This window comes from Lepidothrix coronata, unplaced genomic scaffold (genome assembly GCF_001604755.1).
Source record: "Lepidothrix coronata isolate B3197 unplaced genomic scaffold, Lepidothrix_coronata-1.0 Scaffold39, whole genome shotgun sequence".
NCBI lineage: Eukaryota > Metazoa > Chordata > Aves > Passeriformes > Pipridae > Lepidothrix > Lepidothrix coronata.
In genome coordinates, this window is record NW_016690219.1 from 3,136,388 (window position 1) to 3,151,047 (window position 14,660).

The 14,660-nt window shown below is 43.0% G+C and overlaps 1 protein-coding gene across 5 annotated transcripts in view; it reads left to right on the top strand.

The window, feature by feature from the left end:
• The window catches only part of EVA1A (eva-1 homolog A, regulator of programmed cell death), a 212,817-nt gene that overhangs the window by 134,591 nt on the left and 63,566 nt on the right, over positions 1–14,660 (top strand). Inside the window, exon 1 of one of the 5 annotated variants that reach the window (XM_017812972.1) lies at positions 11,598–11,823. The exons of 1 other annotated variant lie outside the window; for it this stretch is intronic. The gene's annotated coding sequence lies outside the window, so the exon portion shown is untranslated. Of the gene's footprint in view, positions 1–11,597; positions 11,927–14,660 lie in introns of those variants that run through there. 3 more of the 5 variants (XM_017812974.1, XM_017812975.1, XM_017812977.1) reach the window with 3 other exon arrangements.

Below are 14,660 nucleotides of genomic sequence, written 5' to 3' on the forward strand. Positions count from 1 at the left end.
ACTCCCATCCAACTTGATGTCAGCTGCAAACTGACTGAGGGTGAACTCGATCCCCTTGTCCAGAGTGTTGATAAAGATACTAAACAGAGCTGGCCCCAACTCTGAGCCCTGGGGAACCCCACTGGTGATTGCCCACCAGCTCGATGTGTCTTCATTCACCATCACTCTGGGCTCGAACATCCAGACAGTTTTTACCCAGTGAACTGTGCACTCATCCAAGCCAAGAGCAGCCAGTTTCTCCAGGAGAATGTTGTGGGAGACACTGTTAAAGGCTTTACTAAAGTCCAGGTAAACAATATCCTTTCCCTCGTCCACTAAGTGGGTAAACCTGTCACAGAAGGAGACCAGACTATCCAGGCAGGACCTGGCTTTCCTAAACCCATGCTGGCTGGCCTTGATCCCCTGATTGTCATGCAAGTGATTGCATCCAAGATGGGCTGTTCCATAGCCTTGCCTGGCACCGAGGTTAGGCTGACAGGCCTGTAGTTTCCTGGATCATCCTTCTGGCCCTTCTGGAGATGGACATCACATTTGCCAACCTCAAATCTTCTGGGACCTCCCTGGTTAGCCAAGACCACTGATAAATGATGGAGAGTGGCTCAGTGAGCTTTTCCCACAGCTTCCTCAGTATCCTCAGGTGGATTGCTATAGACATGTGTGTGTCAGCGGTATAGCAGATCACTGGCCATTTCCCCTTGGATTATGGAAGCTTCATTCTGCTCCCTGTCCCTGTATTCCAGCTCATGGGGCTGGGTACCCTGAGAACAACTGGTCTGGCTATTAAATACTGAGGCAATGAAGGCATTGAGTACCTCTGCCTTTTCCTCATTCTTTGCCTTTATGTTTTCCCCTGCTTCCAATAAAGGATGGAGATTCTCTTTGTCCCTCCCTTGGTTGGTAATATATTTATAGAAATGTTTTTTATTGTTTTTTATGCAGCAGTAGCTGCACTTTTATTTCACAAAGGAGATGCTTAAGAATTGAACCACGTACCTTTAGTGAAAGCAGATGACATTTGAAGTAGTCTGCACCTCCTAAACAAATACATTCCACCATTTTGATGAGACACTTTTTTCTATTTCCACTGATTCAGAGGATCACAGTTGCTAACCATTTTCTTCTTCTGGACCTTGACTATGTGTTGGAGATGTCCTGAGTGCAGACAACAAAGGTGAGGGCATAGAATTTCAGAGTTCTTCAGGAAACTGGAATAGACAGTGGAGGAGAGACTTGATGTGCCATGATGTTCTCAGCTGGATGAGATTCTTTTATCAGATATCTCTATGTCCATACCTGTCCCATAGTTGTATTTATCTATCCAGCACAACCTGACAGACATTGGTCAAAAATAGCAGGTATGGGAGCTTAGCACCAGCGTTCATTGTCAGCTCTTCTACTGCATGTTGGAAAGAAAGATTCATTCTCTGAGGCACTGGGGATTTCAGGTTAAAATGTCACTGTACTCAAGTCAGGAAGAAGGGATATTTGATTCAGGAATCTTAACTCAGAGTCCAGGACATGTTGGCAAAGCTGGGTTCTGGGTATACAGATGGGCCAATGATTAATGGCTAAAACCCAAGAAGAGCTGTGTTATAAATGGAGGAATTCATGTTATTTCTCCCAGAGCATGACCATGCTTCTTTGCAATGACCAGTTTTGATGCATGCTGGAGTTATGGAGAATAGTTTGCCATCTGCTAACAAATTGGGGCAAAACTTATAGGCTTCAGGGATGTCAGATAGGTTTTATTTGTTCTGGGTTTTTTTCCTGACATCTTGCTTATATAGTAAGCCTCTTGCTCAAATTCATCACCTTCCTAAGAGTAGAAATGCAACTCTGAAATACTGAAAACAATTAGCCCTTGACAAGACATGATCAGAAGCATCTAACTAAATCCCTTAAGAGCAGCAGTTACCAAAGTTTCCTATTTGTGAAGACCTTTTTGTTGCCACATTATGGTTTTCCTGTGCAATTCCAGGTCTGTGAGCATTTCTAGTTCTGGGCTCACGATGCAGCCTCATTTGGGAAACCTTGCTCCTGCCTTGTGGGTTCCCCACAGAGCAAACACTCCTTGTTGAGCCCCTTGAGTCAAGAAGTGTGTAGTTCCATGGGACTCTGTTTCTCTCTCCTTTGTGATCTCTGTTAGAAATGAGAAAGCCTCAACAGTGCTACATAAGAGGGATGAAGGCTTTCATTCTTCCTCTGTGTATTATTACTTTTTTAATTTTTAAGAACAGAATCCTTAATCTCCTGTTTTCTTCTCTAGCACATGGGACACAGACATGAATAAGTAGCTGAGTGGATTTGGGAACAGATCTCTGGTGTCAAGAATAGGGAGGTTTCCACAGAAGGTCTCCCAGTGCTCTAATTTAAATAACTGCTCATTGAAAATTTATGTCATTATCAACTTAGTGCAACAAAGATGGTGTTGGAGTCAGTGGTGCAAACTGACCACAAAGCCATCCTATTAATAAACAGTGTCTGCAGACACAGTGGGATTTTACTGTTTTAAAAAATTTGCCTACTTTTGGCTGTGCAGTGGAAAAATAATGCCTGCTGGAGTGTTTGTGTCTCTGACTGTCTTCTGATTGTGACCTGGCATGAACTCACTTATGTAATGTTTCCTAGCAGCAGTGCTGCTGCTGGAGACAGGGCTGTTTCTGTGACCAGAGGTAGCTCCACCTTCAATTTTAAAGGTTTTTCTAGCTATTCAACTTAACAAATATCAAGTTAGGAAAGAGAAGGTTTCTTCCCAGTCATCACATCACTGTCACTGGAAGCCAGTAGTGTTTTATCCAAGCCTCCTGTGCCAGGTGAGCTTGCTGTTCTTTTGTCTTGTTCTGTGTTGCCAAAGACTCCTCTTTTTCTTGTTTTGCAATTCCTCCCCTCTTGCAGGTAAGGAATTCTGGTTGAATATTGCAGTGAGGTGACTCCTGGTTAATATATGTTGTTTTTTTGCTCTTGTGCTGACTGCAGACCAACCATGTGGTTTGGGAAGATTTTGATGTGTAGCTCAGGATGGTGGATTTTTGGTCAGATTTACAGGAACATTGCTATGGCAGTCCAAGGCTCTGTGGCAGACACTTAAAGGCTTTGGTGTCAGACCTTTGAAGGACTCAATCTCAATCTAACATAATAAACAATGATATTTAGTTTCAGGCCAGGAATTTTCTTCATAATTTATGATATTTGTGGAAGTCATGATTTCTTTAATGTAGCACAAATCTAACTATGCAAGGAGAGACACAAGAATAAACACCAGATGTGCTTCCAGGCCTAAATCCAGAGCTAGAAATCTATACCATACTTCATTCAAGAGCAACAGAAAGAGCGCTTGGGTACCCCTTTATTTCTTTGAGCTGCCTTCATATTTCAAGAGCAGAGGCTTTGTAGCATGAAAATGTAATTTAAGGATATTTCTGTGCTGATTGCAAGCACTCAATTCTTTGCATTGTAAGAATTAAGTGCTCTTGGGATGGAAGTGATGAGTCTCAGCTGAAGTCTATCTTAAGATAGTCTGCTAGTGATCAGCTGTCTATAGCCAGACATCTGGCAAGGATCATATGGCAAGAATCAGATCTATAAGTCCAACATAACTCCCTGAGAGCAGTTAGACTGCTCCAGTGGAGTGTGCTCCCTGGGACAGTACTTCTGATACACATCTATGCCACAGACTTATGCATCCATATACAGCAGATCCCAGACTGCAACACTGAGTACCAGGTATTCTGCTTTCTTTTTCTCAGATGCTAGAGCTTATTTATAGGGCTTTCTGTTCCCCCTCCCCCTTCTTTTTTCTTTCTTCGTCTGTTGTTCTCAATTTTCCCTCCTCTCCACTCTTTTCTAAATGGGTAAAATGACACATCTCAGTTTAGAATTTATGTTAACATGTACTTGTCTCCTGTTCATGCTCATGATGGCTTATAAAGCCTGAAGGGAAATTGTGTAATTTAATGTCCATTCATGTGTGTTTTCAGTACTTCCCGTTAAACAGCTACATGCAGAAATGTTGGCAAGAACAGAAATAACAGAAATGCCATCCCTGCTATTTCATGGAGTACAAAGCAGTCATTACAGGGAAAAATTTGCCTTGTTTTCCTTGGGAATATCTGGTCGCTTCTAAGGATTTCTGCCCAATCCCCAGTTTATACTACAGTACACTATGGACGTGTTTGGGCTGGCTCCACACAGAGTAAGACAACACCCACAGCACATCCAAGCTCATGCGCCTCTGGATAGGGTTCATCAGTTCAACAAGCCGTGTCCCTTGCATAATTTCACTGCATCTGGACCAAGCTGATGCATTTCCCTACCAAGTGCTGTCCTGCAGCATGACATAGCACAGCCAGCCTGGTAGGGCATCACCTTGGAGATCTCTCCATGTTGTGACACAAACCAATTAAAAGCTACATGTGAAGCACTCAAATTTGTATTTCAGTTGAGTGTCCTCAGAGACATCCAGTGTACTTCTGTCCTTTCTCTCCTAGGTGTCTGGTACCCCTTTTTGTCTTTCATTGCTTAAGGCAAGTTTTCCCTTACTGGCAAGCTGCCTCATTTCAATAACCTTCTATTTTGAATTTGCAGTAAATAAGCATGGCTTTGGTTTTCTTCAGATGGCCAGGGCTGTATTCTGCAGTATAAAAACCACTAGTAGAAGGCAGAGAATAGAACTGATTAATCAGTAATAGCACCTCAAATGCATTTATTTACTTTTTAAGTGCTCTGGGAAATACTTTCCTTGAAAACTGCAAACTGTGATACATGTAGATTGATGGCTGGGTGGCTTTACTGAACGTAGAAACCAACTCTGTATACAGAGTGACTGGAGGTGTAGAGACCTTGCTGACACCTCTGTGACATAGGATTATTCAGGCAGGATAAGGTCATACTAGAAACTTGCTGGAATCTCAAAGCAGAATCTGACAAACCTTGGAAGGTCAAAACTATGAGCGTTTTGCATGGATTCTCCTTTCCTGTCTCTGAAGCCTACTTCCTCAAAAAAAGTTAAAAGAAGAAATGTACTTTTAAGTTCCTCTTTGTAAATGAAATCATAATTGATGGAAAATAAAGGCAATTGATGTAATATAAACCTGCTGGTAACTGGAGAAGGTGCTGCAGAGGCTTCCCAGCAGTTATACATCGAGAAAAATTCTTAATCTCTTAGATAATGTGGAAAAGAAATGACATTTATTATCTACAAGTTCTCACAGGCTAAGGATGCAGTTTATAAAACTGTATTTGGCTTTCCCTCCTTTTCCTCCTTTATTGTAATCCTTCACCACGGATCATTTTACATCCAAACTCACCTTCATCTGTTATCATACTTCAGTGATTTATCAACATCACAAAGGTCTGATTAATAAGGCTAGAAGGACATCCATCAGAAGAACTGAGAATGTGGGATCATTTCCTCTCAGGCTCTCATTAGCTGTGCCTGTCCTTCAGGGAGTTTTATCTTTGTCTATTTCCAGACTTAATCGTACGAGGTTTAAAAATAATATCCCCAAATTAATCTTTTGTTTCTCTGGGTTTTTAAAACCTTTGGTCAAGATGGAATATGATCTCCATAGTGTCAACTGAAATAAGTAGAAATAACCCAAACTGTCCATGTACACTTTTAATGAATGAGCAGGCAAGTCAGAATAATAGAGGGCTTGATTCAGCCTCCTTCATTCAAGATGAACAATACAAAGATCTACAGATAATCTTATGATCATATAACATATTTGTGGGGTAGGTAGGAATTACACTCTCAGTGTCTTTTCCAAAAGGATTTCCTTTTCCTTTACATTGCTTTGGTTTAAAATGAAATACACCTCTGGTATTTTCAGATTGCTACGATTAAGTGAAGCGGGAAAGGTTTTGTTTCAGTTTCTATACTAAGCTCTTTTTTTAATGAGACACTCCTAGGTTAAAAATACCTTTTGAAAGCAACTTCCCACGTCTTTCCTACATTAGTGACAGATTGGAGAAGAAAATGTGGAGTACGCCTGAAAGTGATAAGTTGAGGTTAGAGGTCTAGCCAAAGTCAAGTGCTAGGGAGTTTCAGCTGTAGAGAGCTGATGCTTTGAATTATAATCAAGTGATTAATGTTTCTAATGTAAGTGGGTTTGGGAGTTACAAGGACTTGCAGCAACAGCTTGGATAAGTATGGTGAAACCTGCTTTTAGAGATATTTTATTTATAGTACATTCATTAGGTCAGAGAGAAAGGACAACATGTGCCTATGTGGTTAATGATAAATCCATCTGAGGACTAAACTAGTCTGCTGAGTTATGAGAAAGCCATTTGTAGGTCAGACTTTTCTGGAGAGAGACAGACTTTAGAGAAACAATTCCGATTTGTTTGGGGGTGGGGGTAGAACAGGGAGAGGGGACAAGATGGAACCAGCTTTTCTCCTTTTGCAAAATACATAGGATGTAAATGTTACAGATCTTCATTAATTTTAAAAGGTCATTTGCCTGTGAGGTGCATGTAGTTGGCTTCATAAATACCAAAAATAGCATGGGAAGGAGCAGGCACGCCTGGAAAGGTATAGGAATAAATTTTTTATAAAATATCAGATAATCTAATGTTAACATATGAAAACTGCAGTGATTTCTGAAATTGCAAAAGCCAGAAAAGAATACATCTCTGAGGCATTGTAGTTTTCCTTGTGGGATTCAGACATTCTAGTATGAAATGAAAGGTATTCAAGAAAAAAAAAATTATGTAAGACTATTCCTTCTGTTTGAATTCACCACACCTTAATCCTGCTGCTGTAAGCAGTTTAAGATACTCTTTCAAATAGAAATAGTTTCGCCACGGTGAGAGCATAGTTAATAAACCCAGTATTTTGGCACATGATTCATGTTGTGGTTTTAGTTATAGGTCTACCAATAAGATAAAAAAAGACTGTCCCTATCCAGGGTTGTGGAGGTCCTTCTTCCACAGCTCCCACAGCTTTCCCTCATGGACCATGATGCCATTTGGATTAAAAAAAAAAAAAGGAAATGAAAGCAACACAAACAAGCAAAATAAATCCCTTATTAATTCCCTTTATGAAGCAGCCAAATGCATAAGTGTGTTATTTCACTCTAAAATCTCAACAGTTTTACACTGCAAATCCTCATAAATAAACAGGCAAAACCTGTCCTTTTGAGACAAGCTTTTCCCTGCCACTACACTTATTTTTAGGTAAAAATGGAAATGTGATGTTCATTTTCAAGGAAGCTAATTGCAAAGTGACTACTCTCAAATGTGTTGCCCATGCCTTTTCTGGGCGTTGCTGCAGGTGTTGTTTGTGAATGAGTTTAGATTATCAGAACAAACTTTCAAAAAAAGCTGACTGATTATACTAAGCATTTTTATAGAGAGAAAATGGCACCTAGTGCAGAAATACTTAGTTACACACGTATAAGTACAACAAAACCAAGTATAGAAATCTATTTCAGATTAAGTCACATTGAAAAGTCATTTATTACTCTCAGGATAATGAGTTAATGAAAGACATGGTGGCTTTGCTCCTCTCTTGACACTTTATAATCCAGACTGGACACCCTGCTGAGAAGATGTACTTCAGTGCCAGACAGCTTCTCAGGCTCCAGCAGTAACTGCATGAAACCTAATAGCCTAATCAGAGTGTACCTCATTCAGAGGCTACACAAGATAACTTGTTTCTGGCATCAAAAGTCATGACAATACTATCATGATATTTATTTTATAGATATGAAATATCGATTTTTCTATTCCAGGTAAACACATATATTGTTTTTGGTCCTCACGTTAGACACTGAAAAATTTGGTGCAGAGATTGAAAGAGTTAGCTAAGCCCTCTCCATAATCCCTGGAGTAGGAGGGGCAGCTCCAGAGGCGATTCACCTCACCTGTCTCAAACTGTGTTTGGATAGGACAAATTATCCTCTACAAGTGCCAGTCTCTCTTTACTAACTACAGAGAGCACTGTTATTTAGTTCAGATCTACCTTTGAGGTGGCTCAGCTGAGTGGAGATATATCCACTCCATGGATTCAAGGACCACACTTGTGCTTTGAATGACAAAGGCAGAGCTCTAGGGGTTGATATGCTCCTTGCCTTGGACAGTTTACAGACAAAAACCAGTATCTGAAGTGCAAGACATAAGGATATTAAAGCTGTGCAGAAAAGTCTGAGACTCACAAGGGCAAGCTTGCATTTATCCAAGGCTTCAGTCTTGTGGTCTTTTGGGCAACTTGTCATTCTGAAATGAGCTATATTTAGTTTATTGGTTAAGTTAATTAAATAGCACCAGGGCCCTGCAACTGGAAAACTTTTATGGTGTTAAGTGTTATCTCAGTCCCTGTTTATTCCAGTCCATCAGCAGGTCTCTGGCATGGCTTGAACATTATCATGGACCAGAGCTTTTGGGGGTTTAAGGGCATTTAGCCTCCAATATGCACATGGCTGGGCTGTGCCTGATGGCCTCAAGGCCAAAGGCCAGCTCTGACCCTGTTTAGTTCATTGCAAGGTACACCAGCAGTCTCTTCCTTTTCTGTTTTTATTTTACCTTGCCAAAATCAGAACTGTGGGGAAACACCTGTAGTATGCCGGGCTTGATCCAGGGTTAGCCTTACTTTGAAGCACTCTGGTGCTATCTAATTCCCTTCTGCTGTTCTCTCTAATCTGTAAAGACCTCACAAATCTGATTTTGGCCTGGTTACCCTAATCTGCATCATGGGCTGCTCATTGACTTCAGTGGGCCACACTGGAGTATGTCAGGTTTTTTGAGCTGGTTGAGCAAACAGATCTGCAAGATCTCTTCCTGACAGTACATGAGCTCTGATCTGAAAGGAGACACAGCCTCAGACATCTGTTTTAAGGACACAACTATTCTGATCTTATTTGAACTCAATACAAGGCTCTGTTTATATTTCTTTGATTAATTGAAAATAACCTCTCGTTAAGGGAGTGACAACCGATACCTTACGATTGTGCTCAAGTCATTCACAGGAGTGAAAAAAATACACCAAAGGTTAGGCAGGTCAAAGCCCTTGTTTGGATCAAAGCATGTGTTGAACACTGTATAAATGCCAAATCTTAAAGTGTTTTGTATTTAAGGTTGAAGTTTGGAGTAAAATGATACTATAACAATAAATCCCTAATTCAGCTTGTTAGCTCGCTACTGAATTCACAAAGGCATAGCAAAGACAGAGATGCTTCTGATGGAACAACTTCATAGGAGTCCAAGTGTGTTAAAAATTTACAGCATAAGTGAGGTAATACCACATTCAGTTCTGGTAGGCACATTTCAAAAAGAACTTTAATGCAATGGAAATGGATCTTGAAAGAGTGACAGGCACGATTTTGTGGTTTGTCCATAAATCTCTCTTACCGTGAGAGACTAAAAAAGCTCAGCTATTTTTATTTATTCAGGACAAGGTTACAAGATGACTTGTCTGTGGTTTTGTAAGGTTGAGCTTACAAGGTGAGGGAGCAGCAGGCTCCAGTTTCCACTCCGAGCTGCGTGGCTTGGGTACTTTCAACTGAAATATTTGATTGAAAGTTATGCCTGGGCTTGAAATATTCCTGCTCTTCTTAGGGTAAACTGAGGTTGGGCTGTACCTTGGTGGGCTGCAGCTTTCTCTGCTTATGCTTGATCTGCAGCTTTCTGGAGTGACTGATGAATGATGGCCAGGGTTGAGGGTAGAGAGCGAGACCAGACAAATGCAGATGAAAAAAGTAGCGTTTTTTCTTGACAGCGTGATACCCCCTGAAATAACTTATCTGAGATGGCTCATCCTTCCCTGAAAGCCTCTGATTCAGGCTGGGATATCTCCTTGAACGATGTGCCATAATTTGCAATGATTCAGGTGTGGTTTTGGGACACCAGTCTGTGGCTTCAGCTACGCAAGTGATCAGACCAGGTGACTGAAATGATCAAATGAGTCATCTCACCTGGCTTTAAAATATACCTATTAAATAGGAATATCTAAAAATTCTGATTTTAATAGGGATATTATATTCCTACAAAACTAATTGGGAAATAAAGAGGTCTCAGGGAGTCCCTCTTTAGCCCAAGAAAGCTCAATTTTTGGAAAATAAATATAAATCTCTCACCACTTTCAAATTTGTGACCAGAATGACTATGTTCATATTCTCTTTCCAGGAAAGAATTGAATCTGAGCTTAGAATTGGGTTTCACGGTCCCTAAAGTTTACTGTATCTGGTAGGACATCTTTGAGCAGGATGAGGAGTGATACACCTTCTTCCAAGAGAAAAGTTTCCATTTGACCTGCTACTCAGTCTACAGTCTGGACATCTCATCTACCTTTCTTCAGTGGTGTGGGCATCAAATCAGGAAGACAAGAGGACCCCTCAGAAAGTCCTATCAAAGGGTTTATGGCACTGCCTACTGCAATGGCAGGTGGGATTTACAAAGAGCCTAAAGTCAAACTAGGTCTAGGCTGCCTGTGAGGAGACATATTTTGGGGGTTATGTCTAAAGTATGCTTTAAAAATGCCACTCAGTTCAATAGTTGTTGTTCCCTTGTACCCTGTATGTAGAGAGGTGTTCAGAGGATTTGCTTTGCTGGAAGGTTAGAGTGGATATTAGGAAAATATCCTAACAGATTAGGAATAATGCTATTAGACAATCCACTAGATTGGATATCACGAAAAATTTCATTACTGAAAGGCTGGTCAGGCATTGGAACAGGTTGCCTGGGGACATGGTAGAGTCATTATCCTTGAAAGTGTTAAAAATTTTGTGGATGTGGTAGTTGGGGCTATGACTTAGTGGTGAACATGGTGCTGCTTGTTGGACTCAATGATCTTTGAGGTCTTTTTCAACCTTAATGACTTTATGACTGTGATTCTGAAGTATCCATCCAACTCTGTTCAATTAAGGCAGTTTCTTGCATCCTTCACAGCAAAGGTTTGACTACATGCGCAGTGTGATTTTCTACGTCTGTGGGTCGTGCCACTGTCACATCTTGCCAGTGCCTGGGCTGCCACTTTGCCTTGTCCCCCAGGCGTGTGGAGCCGTGTGCTCCTCACCAGGCTGGGCATAGGACCACAAGCAGCCCTAGCCCATCATCTCCTCCGCTGTCCCCTTGCACTGGGAGCCGCGGACAGCGCTGCATTTCGGAGCGACCGCCCGCAGCCCCAGGTAGAATGTCCGGGCTCTTGCCAGCAGTCGCTTCCCCACGGAACGCAGGGAGGGGGACCTTGCTCCTGCTTGCTGCCCTCGGGCACACGACGGAGCATTCGAGGAGCTTAGAAAAGTCAGAAAACTGCTGAAAATGGCATTTTGCTCTCAATGTCTAACATCATCACACCACTCCTGCTCAAATAAATAAACTCTGATGGGAATCCCCCCCGTCCCCCCTTCATTCCTTGCTTTAATAAAACTTGTCACAGCGATGTTTTCTTTTCCAGTCAGCAGATTTTTACGCTGGTTAATGAGGGGGAAAAATTTCTCTCTTCCTCCCCCCCCACCCCCCTACCCAAATTGCCTCCCCTTTCTTTCATGTCAGGGGCCAAGTTTGGATTGGAGCCTGGTGAAGTTTCTGTGTCATTTCCTGTTGCTGCCCTGCTCGACACTCGCTCCCGCGCTCGCTCCGCTCTCCAATCCTCCCGCAGACGCACAGGGCGCCCGCCCTCCCGACCGCCGGCTTTTGGGGAGGATGTGAGAGGGCTGGGGCAAACCTCATGCTCCCGCCTGTCACAGCGCATTCCTGGTCTCACCATCCCCACGGGCTCAGCTCCCGACCCCGCTGCCGGGAACGCCAAGAAAGCGAGCGCTGGAACAACTTTCTCCTCTCCAGGCAGCTCGCTGTACTTCCCAGGCGGCTGGGGAACCTGAGGCGGTGAGAGCAAAAACATCCTTCTCTTGCAAACTTCGCCACCGACGCCGTGGTCCTGTCCATGCAGGTCGGGATGCTGGCGTTGGGTGTTTCGGAGGTTTCGGAGGTGGGTGGGAGACGGGCTGCGGCGCGGGAGGGACGCGAAGGGACGGGAAGGGGGACGGGAGCCCGGCGTGCGCCTCGCTCCCCAGGAGAGCTCAGCATCTGCGAGGGCTGGCATCGATACTGTTTTTGCAGACGCTGGTGACTTGATGTGACTGATGGAAGAAAGAGCTGTTTAAGGGAGGGAGAAAGCAGCGTGAAGCTGTACAGAAACGGGGCAGGCAGTGAGTGAAGGTGAGGGAAAGAGCAGGGGCTGCTCAGCGTTTTCTCTTACGTGCTTGCCTTTTAGCTTCAGTTTAGCGTTCACAGGTTTTTCCCAGGACTGGCTTGCGGCAGCGTTCACGGGGTTTGTGAGTGTGTACGGTCCCGGCGATTGCTTTTCTGATCAGAAAGAGCTGATACTTGCTGGAATTTGTGTTACACTCGCTCAGAGGAGTGGGCACAAATCAGCTGGCATCCGTAAAATCCTGCATGTGATGCCTTTCCTCTGCCATTGCCTTATTTGCTCGCTGAACACACATATATTTATTTGGTAGGAAAATGACACAAATGCTTGTGCTTTAAAGTGGAGCAACTGTGACTTCATGTACTATTTCTGTCATTTCTCACTCGTTCAGTCTTGACTGTTTCTTGGACAAACAAGGCGTAACAAACTGACGGATAAATCCTGAAGCATGTGCTGGAGCCAGTTCCCGGAGCTTTCAGAGTTAAAAGGCTTTCTTGAACTCACTGACACAGGGCAGTAAATCTCAATGTGTCAGTAAGTGAGGGGAAAAAAAGCACTTGCAGAACATTACACACCGGCAGATAGAGTCTGTGCTGCACAAGCCCAGGTCTTCACAGGCAGGATTAGCTCCCAACACCTCCAGCTACAGCAGCGTTTAGAAAGGTCAATTATATGTACAATATTTACCAGCTAATTATAAGTGAGGGAATAAAAGCCTTGGAGTTGGCCCCAGGAAAAATAATCCTAAGGCTTTGTGTACATTGTGTTTACCTCCAACTCATTGCTCAATTCATGTTGCTCCCTTAACTCCCCCTTGTTTTATGCTAATTTTGAAGTAGAGTCCTCTCTGTTCCCACCTCCCTAGAGGGAATGTGGTGGAAGAAGGTACAAGATGGGAACATAGGAAGGGGGCTTTGGGCTCGCCCTGAGCACAGCAGTCCTTCTCCCCAGCGTCTAAGAGGCACCTTCTCCCATGGCTGGGGAAAGTTCAAGCTCCCTGACCAGCCTTGGCATCTCTCGTCTTGCTGCCATGAGCAATGGGGGACCCAGGAGACGTTGCTGACAGCTTTGCCTGGAGCTGGTTTCTAAGTAAAAGCTCAGTTTGTTTCACAGTTCCTATATGAAAGCCTTTTTTTTTAAATGGAGTTGAGTAGGAAATCCTTTTTTGTGTCTTCCCATCTCCCAGACTCTTTCCAAGTGCTTTGCTACTTCTTACTGATTTATTAAAAAGTATTCACTTTCAGTATTCATACAGCTGGCTTATATATGCACTGTTGAGTTGGTCTTGAGGGTCTGTGCTATCACACTGGTGATACACATTAGTTGGTCTCAGATGACCTTTGGGTGTTGCTGGTGTGATAGCGATTTAGGAAGGGCCAGGACGCTCCAAAAGGCAGTTTGGATTCAGCGACCTCGTTTGAGAGTGTAAGAGAGTTTAATAATACAGAGGCGTAGGGCTGTGCCAGTTGGCTTCAGGGCTGAAGAATGGGCTCTGGCGTGGGTTAGTTTACTAGCAGAGACATAGCCAAGAGAATAATGAGCTCATGTAACAGAGGGAGGAGAGAAGCTGTAGTAGGAGTTGCTCCCAGCATCTCTTAGGAGCCTAAGAAACAGTATTTTTATCTAGAGCTGTGCTCTGTATTTCTCAATATGAAAGGGAATGGTGTGACAAACTGGCATTTTTTAAGGGATCCAGTAGTCAAGTCAGCTCTGAGGTGAATGGAATCGTTGCTTGAACAAGGGGACTGAGGGGCTAACTGTGCTTCAGGGGCTGCTTTGGGTGCTTGAAGGGGGATTAGAACTGAAGTTCTTAGAAATCCACCCATATATATGTCTATACAGGTGTTGAGAGATGAGCCTCTGTCTCAAATGCAGTTTTTGGGAGTCTTTTTCTAAACTATCCTTAAACTTTACCTATGGGAGCTATAGTTGGAGATGAACATAATTTCATCCTTAATTTTTTTGGATTTAAATGTGAACACGCTTCACTTAAGGATGGCATCACTCCACTGATTTCAGTGAAGTTACTCATGATTTACGGCAGTGGAGGGCAGGTAAGAATCAGCCCCTTAATCCTATTTTTTTTCTACCACATGCAAAGGAGAAAGCAAGATGAGAAAAACCCACTCAGGATGAGATCATGACAGGAACTGAAGGGTCTCGAATACCACCAAGACTTTCTTGGATTTCTGACTTGCTCTAAATCTCAGCTTTTTGTTCTGTTAATGGAAACTTGTTCTATGTAAAAGCAAATACTGGCTCCCTGCTTTTACATAGAACTGCTGTAAAAGCAAAGACAGGTCCCCGTCCCATTCCTCTCCTTGTGTGAGCGTGTTCTCTACACCACATGATGCTAGTGTAGCCTTGACAGATGAGTCAAGGAATGGCAATTCCAGTTCTGCTCCTTACCTTGGGAAAGTGCTCTGGAGCCCAACAGACTTTACTGTCTGGAAATATTTCCTGTTGCACAACATAAATTGTCTGTTTCAGTTTAATCCTATTGTCTTAGATT